General features: G+C 40.0%; 1 protein-coding gene and 1 pseudogene across 4 annotated transcripts in view; one reads left to right on the top strand and one right to left on the bottom strand.

Annotated features, from left to right (window-relative positions):
* FGD4 (FYVE, RhoGEF and PH domain containing 4) overlaps nucleotides 1-24,211 on the bottom strand; it is a 184,224-nt gene that overhangs the window by 144,441 nt on the left and 15,572 nt on the right. The gene's annotated exons all lie outside the window — the stretch shown is intronic.
* On the top strand, nucleotides 20,323-23,862 carry LOC116276957 (large ribosomal subunit protein P1-like; annotated as a pseudogene).

Raw genomic sequence — 24,211 nt, forward strand, 5'->3', positions numbered from 1 at the left:
ATATGTTGTGATGCACGCCAGGCACACACGTAGGCTTCCTCCGCCAGTCCTCGCACTCCTGCAAGTACCACAATGTGGTAGCTGCTACGACTTGACAGCTTTGCATTTTAAGTGATGATCTAATGAAGGCTGTTTTCTTATAGTCAGCAGACTGGCAAATTTGGTCATTGCCTCCTGCTCACCAGCAGCGCCTGGTTTTGGCTGTATGGGGACTACATTCAGGACTGTGGAAACCCAGAAGATAGAACTTCGAACATCTTTCAGTCTCTATTTCACTCCATAAATAGACTGCACTTAATTAAGAACAGCTTAATTGACAAAGACCTGGAATTCAAAGATCAAGACCAGCCGGTGACTTGCTATCGAGATCTTGTGAAAGCCGACCTCTGTGGACATCTGTTCGTGCATCTATAAAACAGTATAGATGACGGTCTATAACACTGCCTCACCAACCAGATGGTAGAGTTCTGCAAAGTTACTGAAAGCTAAGATTTTTATGATTCATGCCTTTAAGGTGACACATTCTAAATTCCATTGCCAGAAGCTTCATCAGCCGGGGTAGAATCAAAATAAGTTAAGTAGAGAAATAAACCCCAGGGCACAAGTTCTTTTCCTCTGGGACCCTGACTGGCGACACCCACCTCCCACCCCGAGGTATGGCTGACCAGGCTCCCTAATCTTACAAACCTGCCTAGAATTTCTGCCTCTGTCCCGCCACCTAGTGGCCGCAGGGTTCACATGACTAGAGTAAACGTTGACTTCTGGCGTTCAAGAGGCAGAAAGGCATGGGCCCCGGGCCATTCCCTGAGCCAACAGATTCTTTCCACCAGGCAGGAGCCACAGACTAGGAGCCCCCCACCCCCTCGTTGGATTCCAGCATTCAGATGCCTTCTACCTCCCACCAAAGCTTGTCTTAATTAAGAGAAACTTCATTTCCAGAGATGCATCAATTTGTAAACTTTTTTTTAATGGTAAGATACAACATACAGATGGGATTTTCAAGAGACTTATAAAGACCCATACAGGTAGAAAATGAACTCTTCTTAGAATTTATCCCTCTATTAGACTCAAGGCCACCGTGCTACACAACTCTGGGGGACGTGAAGGGGGCATTCACAACCTAGCATACGTGAACGGCACCCCACCAACCATTCACTTACGTTCAAGGGTCCCCATGAGACACACTTAACACATCTCTGCACCTACTATGCAAAGCTTGTCAGAACCCCCCACCTTACTGCTTTCTTTGCGTCAGGAGTCTCCCTGTCTTATGCAAAGCTAAGCTCTAGAAATGCTTGCTTATTCAAAGAAAAAAATTCTTCCAACCCACCTTTAACAGAACCCTTGTTACTAAAACGGTGTCAAATTGGCTGTAGCTTTCTACAGCTTTCCACTGCTCCCATTTACTTTCAAAACAAAAAAGCTCTCTGTGAGTGTTCGCCAAAAAGGGACAGGGTTTCGCCACGGAGAGTTAATGCAGGACATGACATGCCCTCAACCTACCCCTTCTCCCAAAGAGAGGAAACAGTTGTTAACCCCTCTGCATCTTTTTTTTTTAATTAATTGCTTCATCGAAAGGTAGAAAAGTTCAGAAAAAGAGCGAGAGAGAGAAGGGAATCTACACTTATTAAGAATCTACATCAATTATATTTCAATTTAAAATCAACTATATTTTTTTAAAAAGAATCTAATATGTGACAGACACCAAGTAAGGCTTTTATATATATGCATGTATATATACATATATATGCATATGTTATCTTTTTCAAGCAAAAGTACAACAAGGGTACCAGAGTCACAATCAACCCCCTCTTTGTCAGTTACTAGGGGCACAACCTTAAACAGCCTCTTATTTATATCCTCCGAAGCCTAGTTTTCTCCAGTGTAAAATGGGGATTAATACATTCTATTTTGTCTCTGGAGATTAGACATGAATAAGATTATCACCTGCCCCTCAAGTTATGCCTTCTGGTATCTAATCCTGGCTGAGCCATGGAAGAATTCCTTTTTTTTTCTTAGCTGAAGTACAGTCAGTTGCAATGTGTCAGTTTCTGGTGTGCAGGGCAGTGTCCCGGTCGTGCATAGGCATGCATGTATTCATTTTCATATTCTTTTTCATTAAAGGTTACTACAAGATATTGAATATAGTTATGGAGGACTTCTAAGTGACTATATGTCACTATCATAATGGAATTATAATAAAATGATACAGCAGGGGAAAAAAAACACTCTATTTTGACTAAGCAGCGAGGTGCTGTGCCAGGCAAGTGCTGACTGCATTCCCTCCCTTACTAGGACCCTGGTTCTACTTTCTTAAAACAATGGACGGTGTGTGCACAGTACGTAGAGTCCCAGGCATTTTTGCACTTGTAAACTGCCTCCAGCCTTTTGTCTACTTTTAGAAATAGATGGACAAAAGCTAAGTTTCATTTTAAATAAAAGCATATGGTGGCTTCCTCACAGATTGAAAAAGAAGGCACGCAGGAGTGATGATTTTTAATAACTGATGTGGTGCATGGCAGGATTTCAATGGCATTGGTTTTAAAGGTGAGCAAACCCTGGAGAGAATGTCTAAGTGAATTATAGTGAAAGTTAATGGCCTTGAACCAGAAAAAGGAAAGTCAAATACAGGAAAAAAAATAATATAGTAATAACAATTAGTTATTGAGCACTTGGAAGTTTTCATGCACCACTGTATTTGAGACTCCCCAGCAAAGGCGGACCATGGAACAAGCTGTGAAGCTACTTAAGGCTGCTGCACCGGAAATGGAAGCTAACTTTTCTACCAGCCTTCCTATGACAGACATGCAGTGTTCACCTGTTGTTTAACCATCCGATACTATACAGAAACCAAACCAAATCCATAACTGAAAAAGTCACAGTGAAAAACCTTTAAAAAGCCAGAAAGAAAGGTAATAGTCCCAGGGCAAAGGGCATAAACTGGGAACCAGAGAAGCAGGTACTTCCATTTAAAAAACGCACAGCATTCTTGGAATAAGGCTTCTGTGCATCTTTATAGCATCTCTCAGGGCTCTGCGCAAACACGTGGATTCAAATCCCACTCTGCTAGTTGTATAAATTCACAACAGATAAATAAACTACCTGGCAAAAAGACAACAAAAGAATCAGAGAAACAGATAAATAAATGGAATTATGACTATTAAACTCTTCAGGTGAAAACCTCGTAAGCACTGTGGCGTTTTCATCTTAGCTTCTAAGACTGAAGAAATCTTTTGAAAGCTTTTGTTGTAAGTCTGGAGATACATGAATCATAGGGGACCATGAAAACGTTTATCTGAAAAGGGCAAAAAAAATCAGTAAATTTGTACTTATATCAGTTTTAAATGTATGGATAGTTATTATCATTTTTCCCATATATTCCTAATTCAAAATACGATAATTTCGCAAGGGTAAGTGTTTTCTCCTAACTGAGTATTCTATTATCAAACACAAACTTAGAAGAATCAACATTAACTTTGAACATGATGGGTAAGTTATGGACCCCCCAGACACAGAAACAAATAACACACATCATGTCTGAATTAGATGTCATCTAATAGAAAGGATAAAAGGATAAGCAGTGTTGTTTTAAATATAACTTCATTAAAAATTCACTAGTACTCTACTGGAGAAAATGAGTTACCTTGTGTTCTTTATCTCAGCCAGAAGCATTTTCAAATGCCCAAACAGAAACAATATGTAGAAAGAACGTGGGTTTTAAAGTAAGAGACCTATGCTGAAATACAGAATTTGTGATCTTGGACAAGGTACTGAACTTCTCTGAGCCTCAGTCTTGCCATCTGTAAGATGGCATTTCACAGGATTATCGTTAATATTGTATCATATAACATACGTAAAAGAAACCAAATAGTCCATAATACCTAGTCGAATCTAAACACTGCCTTGCCTGTTTTTCAGGATCCTTCCCTAAACCAATCATCTCAATATTTTTTCATCATACAACTTATTAAAACTTTTATTTATTTATTTATTTATTTATTTATTTATTTATTTACTTATTTAATTTTTTATGATCATTAAAACTTTTGACTCTGCAACCCCAGGAATGTACATTTATAAATTCTATAACATGCACGGTTGTACTGATATATTATAAAATACACAAAAATAGAGCTTTTCAATAGGACACAAAGACAGCACGAAAAGCAGTTTTAAATATCGGTGTCATAGTATCAGGTAACGAAATCTCAAGGCATGATAAGACTTAAGCCAAAGTTCATCCTTAGCAAGAGTAAACGTAAAGTCAGACTTCAAAGAATCTCCGTGGCGATTCTGATTTTGTGTTCTTGGTCACCTCCTTGTCCTGTTCTCACATCCCAATATGACTCAGTTGCGGAAGTATGAGCCCTGCTGCTTACTTATTGTTCGTATTGTTCATGTGTCTTGTACTGGGAGGCTTACTGTGGTTTAAGAGAGTATTTGAATTTGATAACACGTGTCATCTTACGAGAGATGAGTTAAAACTAAGCAATATGTTCTGTATGTTCGCTAAACCAAGCACATGTAAACTACAACGTTTGGCAAAATGCTAAAAGGAAAGGGCAAAACAAGGCCTTGCCATCCCTAGGAGTCATGGAATGGCCCTCCTCCTCTCAGGAAGCCTTCCCGACCATATGGGATGTGACAAGTGACAGTGTGACATTCGGAAGAGGAAGTCACCATTAACATATAAAATGATAATTTTTCAACATGTATAATAAATGTTACTTAGGCTTACTTTGTAAACAATAAACAGAAGTTCCACTCCTCCCAGCACCTAGGCTGTCTCACACACGCTCAGTGTGTACACATCCTGCAGCCTCCTGACCAGCGCCAGCCTCTCCCTTCCTCCAGTCTACCTTCAGCATTGCTCTCAATCATAAATCTGCTCACCACCCTCGCCCTCTCAGAAATCCTCAGTGGCCGGACAACTCCTTATAGGGTGAATCCAAACTCTTCAGCGTGGCATATAGCCAGGCTCCACACTCAAGTGTATCCAGCTCCATGTCTGACCAATGCCCACACCATGCCTGACTCTGGAGCCCCACCAAATGGTTAGATGTTTCCCACACATGCTGTCGCACACCTTCCTTCTTCGGCAAGCATTTATTGGTCACTTATTATATTCCAAGCACTGGGGAGGATAAGACCAGTCCTAGCCCTTGGAGGCCCCAGTCTCCCATCATGACAATCAAGTAAATAACAATACAGCATAATGTGAACAGCACTCTGACGGAGATTTACGCAGAGCACATATTATCAAAGTCTGGGGTCAGGAACACCTCCGAGCTCCTGTCTCACATAGGTGCCGTCTCCTTCACTCACAGTCTGTTTCTCTCCCTTATTCTTTGTTTGATACCCTCTCACTAATCCTTCAGAAATGTCTATTTTTACTTCATAAACTGTCCAGAAAGACATGGTCTCTTCTTCCTAGCAGCTCCTATATCCCTCTGTCACAGCTATACCACCTCCTGCTATTTATTTCATAATGACACCTTCAATACAGATTTTGTACAAAGGTAAATCTTCAGTGGGGGAGGGCAGAGCTCAGTGGTAGAGTGTGGGCTTTGCATGCACGAGGTTCCGGGTTCAATCCCCAGTACCTCCACCAAAGCAAACAAGCAAACAAACCTAACTACCCCCCCAAATAAATAAAATAGAATAAATGAAACCAAAAAAATTTTAAAGAAAAAACAAAGGTCAATCTTCAAATGTTAAAGAGGAAGAGTTGTGGGAAAGCTGCAAAATAATTACTCCACTTAATGACAATATTAAATTTTTAAAGTTAAGGTTAACCATTCAAGAAATATATCTGCTCCGAAGGTGGTTTCACTTTTCCAAGCTTCAATGGAAGTAGAACACACACAGAGAAGAGTGCACACACCATGCTCAATGGATTTTCACACACTGAGCACACTCCAGTCACCCTGCACCCATTCTTAGGTCTTTATGAGTCCCAGCATCTATCTGACCATCTGCATTTAGACACTATGTGGCTGATAGTCTAGTTTTTAACCAGTGGAGCTTCTTTTCAAAAATAAGAACTTTCTTTTAAATATCATATGGAGAATTCAAAGAACTGAAAAATTATAGAGGGAACCTGGATGTCCCTGGAGAATGTCATTCTAAGTGAAGTAAGTCAGAAAGAGAAAGAAAAATATATGACATCACTCATAAGTGGAATCCAAAAAAAAAAAGACAAATGAATTTATATATAAAACAGAAACAGACTCACAGACATAGAATACACACTTGTGGTTGCCAGTGGGGAGGGGAGTGGGAAGGGATAAACTGGGAGTTCGAGATTTGCAGATACTGACTGGTAATGTGTAAAATAGATAAACAAGTTTATAATGTATAGCACAGGGAAATATATTCAATGTCTTGAAGTAGCTCATGGTGAAAAAGAATAAGAAAATGAATATATGCATATTCATGTATGACTGAAGTATTGTGCTGTACACCAGAAACTGACACAATTTGTAAACTGACTATAACTCAATAAAAAAAAAAAGAAAAATTATAGCGGGAAAGTATTCTGTGAGTAAATAAGACACTTTAAATTGAGTCAGCTGCATAATCAATGTTTTAGTTTCTCATACTGATCTGAGATGGTCTAATTTATTTCAAAACAAATATCTATTTTCCTTGAAAATACTTTTAGATTTTTAAATACACATGCTTGCTTTCTCAAATCTTTATTTTTGTTGAAGGAGATAAATCCAAATGTAGAAGCATCTTTAAGTGCCTTAAAAATATTTTTTGTGATCCTTATAATAGCAATAGTTAAACATCCCCAAATAACCACAAATTTACCAACCAAACTGATAATCTCTTTCAAATAACCATCCGCTGGCCATCTAAATCTCTGAAAAATTTTAATTCTAGTGAGTCAATGACTCAAGAGATTTCTTTTTTTTTAACTTTTTTTATAGACTTATAGTCATTTTAGAATGTTGTGTCAAATCCCAGTGTAGAGCACAATTTTTCAGGTATACATGAACATATATACATATTCAATGTCACATTTAAGAGATTTCTGAACACATCATCATTCCTGTTGGTGATTTCTCTACTACCAAAGCCAGTATTATGAAGAAAGGACCAGCAATTTCAGTGCAAAACCTGGCTGCTGCTTTAACTAGCAGAGAAACTCTATTAGCAATCTTTAGACAAATCCCTTAAACTCTATGAGCCTGTTTCCTGTTTCATCTGTAAAAATGGGAATTACATTAGTGAATAAGTAAATCCTTCCCAAATAAAATAGTCCCTTCAAATTCAGTTATCCTACCTGTGAAGTATTGCTGTCAAATCCAGAACCATGAGTATGTATTTAGAAGCTGTATGACAGAGCCCTAACCCTACCACTGATTTTTGGGGATGACCTTAATCAAGTCATTAAATCTTTCTGGGACTCATTGGTAAGTAAGAACACTGGACCAGATCACTAGTTCCAGTAACTGGGGTGATGGAGTACTTGAAATTCATGATGTTCTTTGCTGAATATGTTTCTGTGGGATAAAATAAAGTACTGATTTACCAACTAAGTTCAGTTTTATCACACACAGGGGACTTACTAGCAGAAAATATAATTATATTATACCTATTAGAAATAAAAAAAAGTTACAGCCACGAGCAAACAAGGCCACAAAATATAAGCTGTTTGAGTTTTTCTGTTAATCTGCATTCATTTGTACAGTGTTTGAATTCACCCTGAATTCAGTTAGTGCTCCCAAGCAGACAAATGGCAGGAAATGATAAAGGTTTAAAAAAGAAACTGAGTGAAAAAAAAATTTTAATGAGGAAATCGTATTAATTGTCTAATTAACAGAAAGGAAAGCAATCCTGTCATTACTGAATTTAATTATTAATAATTTAGTTATTTAATTTCAATAGCAGAACAATTCATCCCAGCTCCTGAGAACAGAGCTGGCAGATGGAAACACTACACACTCTCCCAAGGTCCCGCTCAACCCTAGGACTCTGGTTTCCTCGAAATTTGCATTCTATTTGCATACGCTACATGCTGTTCTGGGCACAAGTAACAATGTAACATTTTTTAATAGTGCTTAATATGCTATGTTTAATGAAATAGCCGAGCACACTCACACATAAACACATATCCACAAAACTCAACCCTTGAGTGCTGGGTCCTCAGAAGACATCACAAAGTTCATCAAATGCTCTAACAGTGCATTTTATTCCATATTAATTTGATAGACCAAGCAAGGCTGTCTTTTCTTGCAAAAGACCCTAGCAATTCGATGCTAGAAACTTCCTATACACACTATAGTATAGTTGTGATGTATGCTTGTGGCATTGGATAGACTAGTTCCAAAATGGTAACAGTTTTAAGTGATAAGAAAAGTCATCTAATTACTGCAGTACCCCACCTTAAGAGGATCATAACACCTTTAAGCATTATTATTTTGGTTGTGGTGGTACTGAATTAAGTTAATGGACAAAAATAACCCTAGACACACTTTGGCTAAAAGATAAAATATCTCACAATAGTTCTCTTTCCTGTAACTCTGATTTCTAGTTAAAACAAACAAACAAACAAAACTTATGGATATTGAAGGGGAGAGGGAGGGAGAGAAGGGCAAATTAGGAATATGGGGTTGACAGATATAAACTATCATATATAAAGTAGATAAGCAACAAGAATTTACTGTACAGCACAGGGAACTATATTCACTACTTTGTAATAACCTATAACGGAATATAAACAGAAAGAAAAAAATTAATCACTATGCTATACACCTGAAACTAACATAATATTGTAAATCAACTATATACTGCCATTTTTAAAAATCCAAAACCAAACTTTGCAGCAAAGTGTGTTACAGCTCAGTTGTGACAGCAACCTGGATCCAGGTGAGAAACCAAGCAGCACTCGGAGGGCTGGAGAACTCAGGTTTATTACGCCAGCAGGCCCAGAGGAGTTAACACTCCAAGCTCTGGACCCCGTCTGTAGGTTTACACAGGCTTTTATAGGCTGCCAGTCTACACTTTGCAACATCATATGCAAATAAGGTGTAACAAAGTTGACTAATTAGGAACGAGTTTTGTAGAAATGGACCAATCAGGAGTGATACAAACGGACCAATCAGGAGTTAGCTCCATAAAATGAGGCACTACAAATGGACCAAACAGGAGTCAGCTCAGGGAACCAATAAGTTCCACTTTCCTAGAAGTAAGCCATTTCAGAGTTAAAAAGCGAGATAATGCCGCTGGGCCAGGGAACAAAGTGGTGCTAGCAGGAGAGTAGTGGCCCTGCCTGGGGGTCCTGCCATCTTTTTCATGGGGCTTCCCACCCCAAAACAAACAAAAAAATCCATAAGCAATGCTGAAATAGAATACTTTTTAAAATGACAGTTTTTCTTGATAGAAATTACATGTTCAGCTAAAAGTAACTTTCTGATAACAATGTAGAATACATGAAAAGGGGAGAAGTCCTGTTTTGCTTTTTTAAAATCTTAAGGTTTACAAATAACTGAATTCCTTCATCAAGTACATGCCTGCTCATTACAGAATTCAGAATAGGTTATACAAGCTCCACTTCCATTTTGTCCCAAATATCACCCTGTCAATGTAGAAACACTGAACATTTATTTATTTATTTTGTAAAGCAAAAGAAGCCCGGCTCATTAGCTGACTGAAGGCCTTTGTGTCTCAAACACAAAAGGGAGGCGAAGTCTCAGACTATACAAACAAGAAAATGTCAGATTATTTTTCCACAGAGACTTCCATTTTAAAGGATGCATCCCTTTGTGGAAAACAAACTTGTGGACTTCTTTAGAATACACAGCATTCTAATCTTCCTCAACATTTATCGGCTCTTTCAGTGTAACTTTTGATTACTTTGGTTAATTCTTCCTGAATTAATTAAGCACATTCAAAGATAAAAGTGCATGACTGAACTTTATGAGGTTTTGGTTGAAACAGATCCAAAATTAAATGGATGACAGTAACAATATCCATCTTACAAATAAGGCTACAAATAAATTCTCCTACCAGTCCCTTTGACTTCTGAATCTACCTTTGAGTTTTGAGCAAAACAAATTCTCCTAAAAGTGGAAATTCCAGGAGACTCACGGGGCATTATCCTTTTACCATAATACTCTCAGCCAAGTCACTGAATAGCCATTATTCAGGTGCCATGAAAACAGGAAAAGGAAGGAAAACAGAGACCACAATGGATTAAAGCTCACACATTGTCCTCACGTACACATTCACACTCCCTGTTCTTAAACCAGCAATGACAACACATGCCATGAGTACATTTGCATTACATGCAAAAGTACCCAATTACAATGAAGAAGCTGGCATAATATATCTCCTGAATTTTGACCAATTATTAGACTGCTTTTAATAATAGCTGCAGGACAGCTACATTTGCTAACGTAGGAGAGCCATAACGTCTGCTAATTCAAATATAATTTGATTAACATAGTACTTGAGCAAAAACACCAGCTAGAAATAAAAGAGCCCTGAACTGACTGTGCATGTCAGTAATGCTCACAGAGCAGTTTTACACAAGAGAACTGCAGTTTGCAAATGGAAAAGGACCCATGCACTAAAAGTATTAATTCCTTTACTTCCTCACTCATTAAGCTACTGTCATGGCACTCACAGTCATTCCTTTTCCTTTTCAAGTATCCACAAAGAGAATGGCACAATCACAAAATCTCCTTCTCTAGAGAAGGATTCTGACTACCAGCTGTTATTTTATTCATTCCCAGTGTAACTTTATGATTCAGAGGGCAAATATTTTCATACAGGAAAGTTCTTCACATGACAGAAGACCAACTTTCCTTGTTCAGGACCCAGAAATTTTAAACTAGATCATGCTGCCTCCTAGAGGCCAAAGGTACTTAAAAACACCTCTCCATTCATCACACTGTATTCACAAACATCACCTCTCTGCAAATTCAAATCCTGATAAATGACCAAAAGGAATATGCCCTGAATATTTTATTATTTTAAGTGACTCTTTTTTCTAATTTCTAGGTAGCTATCTACTTGCATTTAAACAAACAAAATGATTAGGGGGAAAAGTCTACTTACTGCAAATGACCTGATCCTAAACAGAGTGAATGACATAGATATTCTGCTGTCAATCACAAAAATCCATTATTAATAAGTGCAAACATTTTAAAAGTTTACTGTATATGTTTAAAAATATATACTATAAGTTAAATACAACTATCTTGATAGTTTATTTTTAAATATCCAGGAGGATTTCACTACTGTGCTCTTAAAAGTGGCAATTTTAGGCATAGTACCATATGCCTTAAAAAAAAAAAAGCTCTAAGTATAAAGTAAATTTTTCTGTATATGTATAATGTCCTATTAAACAAAATGCATAAAGATGTTTCTCAACATGATACTAAGTAGAACCCTGTGTGGTGCCCACCAAACCCTGCCTCTCGTTTATAACTGCGTGTTATCAAGGCTGTTGCCCCTAGGATCATACCCTTGCCTCCCCCTCAAATAGAAACCAATTACTCTCGTCTAAGTCTCAGGAGGCAGCTGCAAAGAGAAGAAACAAAAACCGATTAGAACCAACCAAGATGGTGGAGGATGTGACTTCCCATGGGCCTTGAGCTTCATTATCTGCTCACTGTAATGTATTAGCTGCTAAGTGACACACCCACCAGCGCCATGGCAGTTGATGATTGCTATGACAACAACTGGAAGAGCCTGTACAAGGACTGATTGGCTCCAACACACCCGGAAGCCTCCCATACAAGTCCACGTGGCCTGACCTGGGCTGGAGTGGTCTTGACTGGCCAGCTTGGCTGACAGCTCCCCACTCAAGCTCCTTTTCCTCGCTTGAGCGCCTTTCTTCCCTTTCCCTCTTTTGAGAAATAAAGCAGCTTTTTCACTTTGTCCCGCTGCCTCTGCTCCAAATTCTTTCACAGCTGGTGGCAAGGACCCACACTTCGGTGGGCCTCCTAATTAAGGGGTCTCTATCTGCTAACACAGCAAACATATTGAGGATGAGCACATGCAAGCAACTGTGCTGCAAAAATCCTTATTCAAAATATTATTGTTAAACAGTCTGTAGAACCGGGATGAATAAAACTTCTTAATGCAAGGAAGTCAAGCACAATGCAATCTTCCTCGCTTCTTTTTGGCAGCATGCTGCTTCATTGTGTTTGTGTAATAAAAGGCCTTGCAAGAGGGAAGTTTCAATGTATTCACACGGGGCAATTCTGTAGCAGAGTTACCCTGGGGATAAACATGCTCTCCAACACAAAGAAGAATTCTAAGTAGGTCATAGCACCCCTAAAGAGTATTTAGATCACCAGAACCTTCATAAAAGACTTTAATACTCTTGTTACTTCACCCAGAAAGGAAGAAAAAATACAAAGAATCACAAGATTCGCTGTTAGAAACAAGAACACTGAGGAATTTTTAAAAAGGCAACTATTAAAAGAATTGTCTGAGATTCTAAACCTGTGTCTAGTCAATTTAAGAGATTTACCAGCAAAATACTTGGTCAAAAGCATGCTTAGGATCTTGCTGAACTAAATAAAAGTTAAAAAAAAATTATAGAGATACAGACAAATAGGAATCAAAATTTTGTTTAAAAGAATCATTTGCTATGGACTCAGAGGCTGGAATCTATCACATTAGTACTGTTTTTAAAATATTAGTGATTCAAAGATTTAAAAGGCTTATAAAAGATTAGTGATCAATGAAAGAGCAAAATAAAAGATGCTATCTAATAATAGCCAGAACATAGGGGTATTTTGTAGAGAATACTAGAAAAGCAAAAATTGCATAGATAAACCCTAACTGTTCCTGAACCCTTACACCAACATTGAGAGCCACTTGCCACTGTTTTCTTCATTTCTTCAGCAATTTCTGGCTGCCTGGGCACTGTAAATAATTGTTACAGAAACCTGAATCCCGTCGAGAGACCAAGCAGCACTCGGAGGGTTGGAGAACTCAGGTTTATTATGCCGGAGGGCCTAGAGAAGTTAACACTCCAAGCTCTGGACCTTGACTGCAGGCTTACACAGGCTTTTACAGGGTTTTAGGTCTTTATTAAGTTTGCGCCATATGCAAAATGAGGTGGTAGAAATGGACCCATCAGGAGTGAGCTTTCAAGAACCAATGGAATTTTAGGGGTAAATGCAAAGACGGTGTTAGAAATGGACCAATCAGGAGTGAGGTTTTGGGAACCAATGGAATCTTTGGGGTATGTTTCGTTTTCCTAGAAGCAAGCCCTTTTATAGAAGTGCAAAAGCGGGAGGGCAATGGCCCTGCCTGGGATGTCTTGCTGGTGGGCTTTGCCCCTTCATAATGAGAAAAGGAACTAACTTTAAAAGATACAGCATATTTTTCCTCCACAACTCAACAGAAATCCAAGGCCTTAAAGTTCCCTGAGAAAACATTTTGAATAATCCAAAGGTAATGGGCCTAGAAATGCTAAATCCTCATGATGTGACAACCTCAGCATATCTACACTAAAATAAACAAGAAAGAAAATTTGCAAGCGACTTTTTTTGGGGGGTGGGGGGGCGACAAGTATCCAAGAACATATAGGACTAGCTTAAAAAGATTAAGTTTATTCTAAAGATGAAATGGTTTCTCACAAAGAAACCAAATGCAGGGCTGTAACTCAGTCTCAGGAAAGATTAGAATGGGGAATTGTAAGAGCTCCAGAAACCAAGGGAGATTTCTGGCCTCACCACTAGGTCTCACTTCACGGACTATTCTTTCTCTGCTCACAACCTTGTGTTATTCAGCCTCCCTGGCTTACCACACATAGGGCCTAATTTCATATATTTATGCGATTTTCATGGTCCAGGTTCCATGTTCCTGAAAGATACTCTGACTGGCCCAGCTAAAGTCTGCCTATTTACAGTCAGATCATCTCTGTCCAATCACATAGGGTATCTGAAAGCCCGTCCACCTGGTGATGAATTCTTTTGGCTTTTGTACGTCTGAAAATGTTTAAAATGTTCCTATTTCACCTTTATTTTTGGGAGATATTTTCAGTGGTATAGAATTCTAAGTTTATAGTTTTCTGTTTGTTTTTGAGTACTAAAGCTGTTGCTTCTTTGTTTTCTTGTTTGCATCATTTCAGGGGAGAAGCCTGGTGCAAAGATCCTTATGTCTATTCCTCCATATGTACTGAATCCTTTTTCCTCAGGCTGCTCACATGCACCTTTGATAAAAACTCTTAACAAAGTGGGCATAGAGGGAACAGAACTCAACATAATACAGGTCATGTATGACAAGCTCACAGCTAACATCATCTCAACCGTGAAAAGCTGAAAACATTTCCTCTAAGATCAGGAACAAGGCAAGGACGCCTACTCTCGCCGCTTTTATTCAACATAATACTGGAAGTCTTAGCCACAGCAATTAGACAAGAATAAGGAAATAAAAGGAATCCAGACTGGAAAGAAAAAAGTAAAACTGTTACTGTTTGCTGATGACATGATACTATACATAGAAAATCCTATAAGACATCACCAAAAAAATACAAGAACTCATCAATAACATCGGTAAAGTTACCAGATCCAAAATTAACATGCAGAAATCTGTTGAATTTCTATACATGAACAACAAAAATATCAGAAATAGAAATGAAGAAAACTTCTCATTTTTTGCCAGTTTTTTGTCTTGTATCTGTGTTTTTTCCCTCTTAATGAGTGGTTTGGTTTTTTCTTCCACACAAATTCTCATAAAAACAATCCCTGAAAACATATACCTCCTGCCTCTCCTAACACCATACGGAAGGGAAAAAAAAAAAGATTTCTCTTCTACATTAGTTTTAACCAACAAAATATCTGAGTGCCTGTTATGTGTAAAGATGCAAGGTGAACAACTCAGACACAGTATGCTCAGAGGAAGAATAGTATTTTTGTCTCTGTACTCCAAACCTTGCCCTATTAAGTATTCAGCCAGGTTACATCTAACAGGTGAATACCAAAGCAAGTCGTTCAAGGTAAGTGATTTGCCACATCACTGAGCAAGTTAATGGACAACCCAGACTAAAATGTACATGCAGAGACTAAGTACAGACTATTCACTGTACATGTAATTCTTAGTTGTGTCCGATTCTCTTTTGTACTTCGAAGGACAGTCTCATTTAATACAACACAACTGTGTAGATATCATAATGGTGTCACCTTAAATCAGAAATCTATTGCTTAAAGGGAAGGATAATAAACTTTAACTCTGGGAAGGTGAAAGAATCATTTTAATAGCCTTTACCTGAGCCATCCAACCACACCCCAGAAATTACTCACTGAGAAATATAAAGGCGATTCTAAAATACGAAAGTATAGTCAAGGAAAAACAAAGTTTAAGGGACAAAAGACTTAAATTCTTCCAGTACTGAGCCAATATCTTCTTCACTTAAAGATGTTGAGGGAGAGGGTATAGCTCAAGTGGTAGCGCACATGCTTAGCAGGCATGAGGTCCTGGGTTCAATTCCCGTTACCTCCTCCAAATAGAAATACATAAATAACTCTAATTACCTCCCTCTCATAAAGCAAAAAAAAAGATGTGTGGTTTTCTTTTCAATTCAGTGACTTCTCAGATGAAAAACGGGTGACTCCCTACAGAACAGCAGAGCAAGTAGAGGCTCCATGACAGAAAAGCGCATGGTTCATCTGCGGAGGGTTGTTTTTTCTTGCTGTTGTCTTCAGTTGGGGAGGTGGCGTATGCAGATCACGGCAAGAGCTTTGCTTTATCCTTTACATCTCCAGGGCCTGAGACTCGTGGCCCGCTGAACGACCCACGCTCACAGCAATCTTCTCCCTGCGCTTTCTCCATCTGGGCAGGACACACATCCCTCGCTGACCACGGCTAAGTCCCACCTTCAGGGCCCAGATCAGTGTCCCTCCTGCTCTGTGGACGCCCCTCGTGGCCCCTGCTGCAGATCTTTGGCACCTGTGTGCGCTCCAGGCCTGACCACTTCCAGTCTGTGTAGCAGGTATTCATGTTCTTTCCACTGAGGGCAGAGGCGAGCCCTGCACTGCCCGGGCCAGCGTGCACATGCACAAGACGAAGCAACCTTTTTTAATTAGTTGCAATTATTGAGAAATTTTACATAAAATTCCAGCCTTGAGGTTTCTCTCGAAAAATTGGAAGTTCCACAGGCAGGAAGTCCGTACAGGAGCTGTTTTGAATCTGTGTCTAACAGATGAAATTTTAGACTCCTGGAAACAGTATATATCTTATTGACAACTCACAGTATAGCCCAGTCTCAAATTAGGCCTCATTCTCAAAATGACTGTTTACATGAGATGTGTAAGTTTAGTTCCAAAACAACCAATGTATAAAGGTCTATTAACGGAATGCAGTAAGTACATTTCTCAACTGCGAATTTCAGCACTCACAGAAACAACAGATTTTATTCAATATTCCAGCATGAGACGCTGCTTCCTTCAATCCTCACCCACATAAAGAGCCATTGTACCACAGGCAGCCCTCATTCTGCAATCTCATCATTCCCAAGCAATGGTCAAAGGGCAGGAATTATGTTAAGATAAAATCAAAGTTCCTAGGGGAAGCTCTAGCTCAGGTGGCAGAGGGCAGTGGCACGCTTAGCATGCACGAGGTCCTGGGTTCAGCCCCTGGTACCTCGGTCCCTCCTCTAAAACTAAACAAACCTAATTACCTCCCCCCCCCAAATCAAATAATTTAAAAAATCAAAGTTCCTAAATACCTATTTTATACCACAGAAATAGCAAATTAAAAAGAAAGTTTCAATACAGGCTGCTTTTACAAATATTAAGCATGTAAAAACTTACTTTTAAAGAGCCATATTATTTTTTTGTTTCACTTAAAATTTTTAAATTATTTTATTGATGTATAGTAAGTTTACAATGTTGTATCAATTTATGGTGTACAGCATAATGTTTCAGTCATACATATTCATACATATATTCTTATTATAGGTGACTACAAGATATTGAGTATACTTTCTTGTGCTATACAGTAGAAACTTGTTATTTATCTGTTTTATATATAGTAGTTAGTCTGCTAATCTTGAACTTCCAATTTATCCCTTCCCATCCCCTTTTCCCCCTGGTAACCATACGCTTGTTTTTTATATCTGTGAGTCTGTTTCTGTTTTGTAAATAAGTTCATTTGTTTAAAGAGCCATATTATGAATACTGTATATCCTTTTAAAGGATTTTTTTCCTTCTAAGGACTAGACAAAGTTTCACTAACAACTTCATCAGGCACCAACTTCTTTTTCTAACAAATCTGATTACACCAAGTGCAGGCTTTCCCATTTCTGGAAGGACGCGTGAATCATCTTTACACTTTGCTCACCTCGCATTCCTTCACAGCCAGCTATGAACACACCCAAGTCTTCAACTGGTAAATGTTGGAGGAAGGTACGTATTTGCATGGGAGCTTACTCATCAATGACCCTTGCTCTTCTAGCTCAATTTGCTAAACGTGTGTGAAAGATACTCCAGCAGTCAACCACCTCTATTTACATGACCAGTCACCATCTCAGCGTGTTACACAATTTGGTAGAAAGTTTAAATGGTTGCAAATTTGAGACAGACAGTCTTCTTAAAGGCTGCCAAAACCTTAAGCACTTTCGAAGAGAAAAAGTTCCTCGGTCAAAAATCATTGTCTAATTCAGACTTCTATGGGATGGTATTGAAACAAAGTTTTTCCATCTCAGAAGTCAGCCTGTCTACTTTAAATGGGTAAATTGCTTGGTATCTGAACTCTATCTCAAAAAAGCGGCTGTTTTTTTTTCAATCAGTCTGTCAATTTTTAAAATCACAATGTATTACTTTAGTTTGGTTTTAGGCCCTTTCAAATACTTCTCCTTCCTCAAAACTGTTATCATAGTCAAACACAAAAAACTCAACTACTAGAAGCCTGTATCGTTCATTTCCATCTGGCCTTTTGACCACCATTAGCACTGCGCTCTCCGAGAATAAGAGATTTTCTTGACCTGACATTCTGATTCTCACAAACTCCTTAATCATAAAGAAAAGTGAAAACTTTGGAGGAATGTGACAACTTGCAAGCAAGAGCTTTAAAAGATAAAACTTTTTTAAGGAATAGCTGTGGATGGGAATGAGCTGAGCCACTACGACCAGATCCCAGAGCTGATGGTTCAGTGGACTTTGCTTAACTACCAGAGACAGGAATTTATTTATCATTAAACATCCTATAAAACTCAAGGGCTACTAGCCTATTGCTCAACAACTGGGATCACCTGAAGTCATCCTCTAAGAAAAGAGCGATCCAGAGATTTATTTAAGCAAATGGCAGTGGGCAGGAACAGTGATCTGAGCTATGTCTGGGCGATTTATACATTTATCTTACCATAAATCAACAGCTACAGGGCATGTAGTCACCTTTCCAGCCTTAAAAATATCTATCTTTAAAAAGTGAAAACAATCTGCCTAAATATCCACTGGACTAACAAGCTACCGACCCAGACCAGGAAGCCACGCGCACCCCCGGGAGGAAGGAAGCAGAGAGCGGGCTCCTGCCAGGAGTCGCGGGCGCTCAGGAGGCCAGGGAGCACCCTGACTCCTCAGTGGTCCGAAGTACTTTCGTTTCTACTTGTCTTATCAGGATAAAAGATAAGCTTCTACTATGTTTTGCCTCTCAATCCAGCAAACAAGGAATGTAATTTCTAGCAGGGTTTGAACTGAATGATGCCGCTATGGCTGTGGGCTCCAGACCTGGACCAGACCGAGTGTGTCCTGTTTCTACCAGTCAGTAGCTGTGAGCCTTTGGGCAAGTGGGCCACCCTTGTGAAGCCTTGGCTTCCTCGTCTGTGGAATAAACGTAAATGTTAGGGAGTTAGATAGGTGGGGGCACCAGGCAGACGGGTGGAGGAGAGGGAGGAGGGTCTGGAAGATGGCGTTACACCCACCTCCAGCATAAAGGGGCTTTACTTCTCCTAAACGCGTGCCAGCAAAAAAATAAACAAACAAAAATACTGGTTCAAACCTGACAGCCATGACTGTGCAGTAGAGAAAGGACTTAATCGGAGATGACCAACATTCATTGTACTATATATAACTCTGCGGTTTAGGGTCCCCCCCATGGGTTTTCTGTGTGCACCACGGGTAAGGACACGTGCGAAAGGCCCAGACATGACTAAGCACTCCAGGGACAAGAGCCGTCCGTCAAGGGACCACCTCTAAGGGAGGGTGTAAGAGAAAGGAGAGACAAAACCACCACTTCTTTTCTTCTCTTTCTTGGGGGTAATACTTTTCATTCCCTTTTAAATAAATCTTTTAAAATCTTTCGCGCCACAACGCACCATCTCCCGACTGCAAATCTGCCTTCCAGGCGTGACAAGAACGGGGGGGGGGGGGGGGGGGGTAACATAAACAGGACATGCCTCAGCAAACTGGTGGGAGGAGTCCATGAAGCCGTGTGTATAAAGCTCTCTGCTCAGGGCCTGGCACGTGGAAGGCCTCAGCACAAGAATGAGTGAAACGTTCCCTGCACAGCAACCCCTCCAATCTCCTCTGAGCTCCCAGGCACCTCCCACACTCGGTCCTCACTCCTGGGCCGACGCAGAACTCTCTCAAAGCATCCCCATAGCCCCAGCATCCTCTGCTGCTTCTGCCCATCCTCTGGCCTGGTTCACACCCCTGCAAAACCAGTATGAAAACGATCAAACGCCTAACGGAACGAGGAGTAAGAGGAGTCTGTGAGAAGCCAGGGCCGCCGCGCCCTCTCTAGTCGGGGCGGCAACGGCTGGCGACGTTCATCCCCCTAGTGGATTCTCCCAAGCTCCCCCCGCCTCACTGTGTTCACGCAGTTCTGCAAACCCAGACAGACTGCACTCAAGAGCGCCAGCCCTTTGGGGGCACCAGGGACAAACCAGACAGGGCGCAAACACTCCCCTCTGCAACCAGCGCTTGGCACTCTGCTGGGAATTATGTGGCCCCCCAAAAAGTCTAGAAGCTTCTACAATGTGAAGCTAAAGCAACGATGCATACTTCCCTGCGAGTCTGCGAAATCTTTCTCCCTAGTTCAAAGTCACCATATGGACCATGAGAAACAAGTTCTCCTCCATTCTGCAGCAATAAAAAAGTGAGAGCAGAATGCACCGAATGGCCAACCAGGGATGACGGTAACTGAACGTTCCCCAAACAGCTAAAAGGATATCAACAATGCATTTTGGTTCATATCTAATTTAAATTTAAATTATATTTAAATATAAATTCATATCAAGCTTAAATGCATTTACACTAACTCAGTGGTTCTCAACCTGTGGCAATTTTTTTGGCTCTCAAGGGATATCTGGCAACGTCTAGCGCTGCTGGTGTCTAGTGAGTAAAGGCGAGGATGCTGCTGAACGCCCCACAGCGCACAGGCCACGGCCCCACAGCCAAGAGCCATCCAGCTCCAAGCGGCAGCAGTGCCGACTCGAGACCGCCTGCGCTAACCAAACGCCTGACTGACGGTCGTCTTCATCATAATCAGTGTCAACAAAGAAAACTCCTTTGTTTCTACCAACCACTTTCATCTGTGGAGAATTTTAAGACCCTTTAACTAGACAGTTTCTTTTGACCTCACAAAGATACGAGATAGGGCCAATGGAAACCGAACAAAAAAGCAGCCTGGTCGTGATGTGACGGTCAGCACACTATTTCCACTACGTGACACTATACGCCTGGTCTGGTGCTCTCAGCTGAAATTGCTAGGAAATTACGCGCTATCTCGCTTTCTACAACACTGAATGTTACTTGACACTTCTTGATGACAAGGATATAACTGTGAATATCCATCACTGAAGTACTGTGTGGCACTGTCATAAGTTTTTTCTAATCTTGACATCAGATTGTCAGACAATTTCCGCTGTCGTGTCTAGACACACTCCTGAAGCCACTCCCCCCACCCCCACCCATTCTCACGCCTTTCCTAAACTGTGGCGTTTCATTTGCCATGAGTAGTGAAAAGATTACAACCAGGCTTATTAAAAAAATCTGCTGAGTGAAGGCCAACATAAATAAAGTAGAGTTTTCAACATTATTTTAAGAGCAGATTTTTTTTCCTTTTTCAAGTTGGACGACCTAGGGGTTACTACTGTTATACCGAGCGCGACTTACAGAAGTGCAGCTTTACTAGACACTACATATTCCCAGACCATTTCTATAAAGCAAGTGAGAATTTAATGTTTCCTACGATGAGAAGAACTGAATCAAGGACATATTCCTACCTGCAACAATAGAGAGTAATAACACTGTGAAAACTAATTTTCAAGCTGACCACGGGTGTGCAGGTGGAATACACAACGTGTACGTTGCACGTAGGATGATACAGTGAAATAATTTGCATTAGTTGGATTGTGTGTCTAGAAAAGATATCTCACTTTTACTGAAAATGAAAAGATGCTGGCCAGATGCAAAACACCCAAAAGGGTAACAGGGAGTTCATATGACATGTTAATATAATTTCACTTTGTAAGATTTTAGGAGCAATGAAAAATATCTGCTAATGTGTAATCTGCTGATTCTACTCACTTAAATAACATGAGTATCTGTCTAGGAGGCTTGAGACAGTAATGTTATCAGACACCTTCAAAACGGCCTGGGGCCAATGGCAATTACAGTACACACTACACACACACACACACACACACACACACACACACACACACCCCATATACATATGATATATGTTATGTATAATAAATATTATACATACATATTTTGTAGCCAGCATGTATTATATACTGATTATGGAAATGCACCAAGCTTTACATGTATTATTTCATTTAATCCTTCACAACCTTATGAAATACATACTTTCATTATCCTAATTTTATTTAAAAAAATGGCCTTAGGGAGGTTACACAACTCGTCACAAGCTATGAAGCGGCAGAGGCAGGATTTAGGCCCAGGCCAGTCTGATGACTGAGCCAGGTATCTCAGCCACTTTTCACGAAATGAAGCTACTTCTCTCAGAACAGAAATCTGCATGATTCACTATTTTATTTGATTTTTTTTTCTCTTGTCCATATTCCAGGACTTACATACAGTGCACAAAATTCAGTCAAAATGCCACACGGTGCCTCATCACGTTGTGTAGATTTTTGCATTAGAATAAAGTTGAACCTTGTTCACAAGCTAAGCATATTTTAAAAGCCACTATTTACAGAAGTTTAAAGTAGTTTCCATTTTTCTAGCATAAAGCACTGAGAAGACAATTAGGTTAATTACACCCGTTAAAGAAACTGCAGAGTGGGCCTAACTGACACGAAGGAAGTGGCCTTCCTGAAGAAGACAGTGTGATTAAAGCTTTCTTTTTTGAAAAGGCCAGACGATTTCAAAGGAGCTAAGCAATGAATTTCGCCTACCAATTTAAAATTATTTTCAAGTGCATGAAATTCACGGGGTGGGGAGGGAACAAAACTGTTTTAAAAATTCCAGCTGTAAAGACTAACTTGTGTTCAAAGGGTTACTGCTCGCCTGAACTTCATTTCTCAGTCGCGGCAGAACCAACTTTCTGTGGCTAAGGAACACGTATGTAAACTAGTAATATGCAACACAGTACCATGGTATAAGGTTCTCCTCCATCTTCTAAGTAGAGACAGAAAGTTTGAGAACATAGCATGAATTAAAACAGCTGAAAAGGAATAGTGTGAGGAACTTAAGAAAACCAAGGGGAAAGGCCCAGCTTGTTACATAGTTCGGGTTAAATACATAATCAGAGAGCCAACCCTTTGCCAAAGGATTTTTTTCATTGCCTCCACCCCCAACCCACAATAGAGATTTTCAAAGATGAAACAATTAACAGTGAGGTAAATCCAACAGCTATAATTAGAGAACGTGTCTTTATATAAAACATATAGTTTTGAATGTTACATAGTCAATGCACTTTTAAACTGAATTATCTCTCAAAATTACCAAGGAAACTTATTTAGAGAAATCCTACGTTGGTAAAATGAAGAAACTGAGTGAAGAAAAAAAATTGAGGGAAGATGGTGATAAAAATCATGTTTGAGCTAGATTTTTACATACTGGGCGGGCATAAAATACACACTTTGAGATCTAAATATGAGACTGGATACTGAAAAACTACTCGAGGAAAACACAGGCAGAACACTCTTTGACATAAATTGAAGCAAGATTTTTTTGGATCCATCTCCTAGAGTAGTGGAAATAAAAGCAAAAATAAACAAATGGGACCTAATTAAATGTAAAAGCTTTTGCACAGCAAAGGAAACCATAAATAAAATGAAAAGACAATCTACAGAATGGGAAAATAATATTTGTAAACGATGCAACCGACAAAAGATCAATCTCCAAAATATAAAAACAGCTTGATATCAAAAACAAAGAAACAAACAAACAAACATGCTTTCCTCAGCTGCCGCTAAGGTGCCTGGTCCCTCCGAGGAAGCCAAGGCCGCACTGGGGTGAGGCTGTCACTGTATCTGGCAACTGGCATCGCGCCCGGCAGCGCCCACCTAGAACTCGTCCCTGAGCTCGCCTGCCTCTAATTGGCCCTCATCCTGCATGACGATGAGGTGACAGTCAGAGGATACGACCAATGTCCTCATTTAAGCAGCAGGTGTAAATGTTGACCCTTTCTGGCCAGGCTCGTTAGCAAAGGCTTTGGCCAATGTCAACATCTGGAGCCTCACCTGCAACGTTGGCGCTGGTGGCCCTGCCCCGGCAGCTGGTGCTGCCCCAGAGGGAGGTCCTGCCCCCTCCACCACTGCTGCCATGCTAAGGAGAAGAAAGTGGAAGCAAAGAAAGAGGAATCCGAGCAGTCTGATAATGACATGGGCTTTGGGTTTTTCTGACTAAACCTCTTTAGCAACACATTCAGCAAAAAGCTGAGCTTACAAAAAAGCAAAACCAAAAAAACACCAAACAACTCTATCAAAAAATGAGCAGAAGACCTAAATAGACATTTCTCCAAAGAAGACACACAGATGGCCAAAGGCACGTGAAAAGATGCTCAGTGTTGCTAGTTATTAGAGAAATGCAAACCAAAACTACGACATACCACCTCACACTGGTCAGAATGGCCATCATCAAAAAGCCTACAAATGATAAGTGTGGAGAGCGTGTGGAGAAAAAGAAACCCTCCTGCACTGTTCATGGGAATGCAAACTAGCGCAGCCGCTGCAGGGAACAGTGTGGAGGTTCCTTAAAAAAACTAAAAATAGAGTTATCATATGATCCAGCAATCCCACTTCTGGGCATATATTCAGAAAAGATGA

Source organism: Vicugna pacos, chromosome 34 (assembly GCF_048564905.1).
Source record: "Vicugna pacos chromosome 34, VicPac4, whole genome shotgun sequence".
NCBI lineage: Eukaryota > Metazoa > Chordata > Mammalia > Artiodactyla > Camelidae > Vicugna > Vicugna pacos.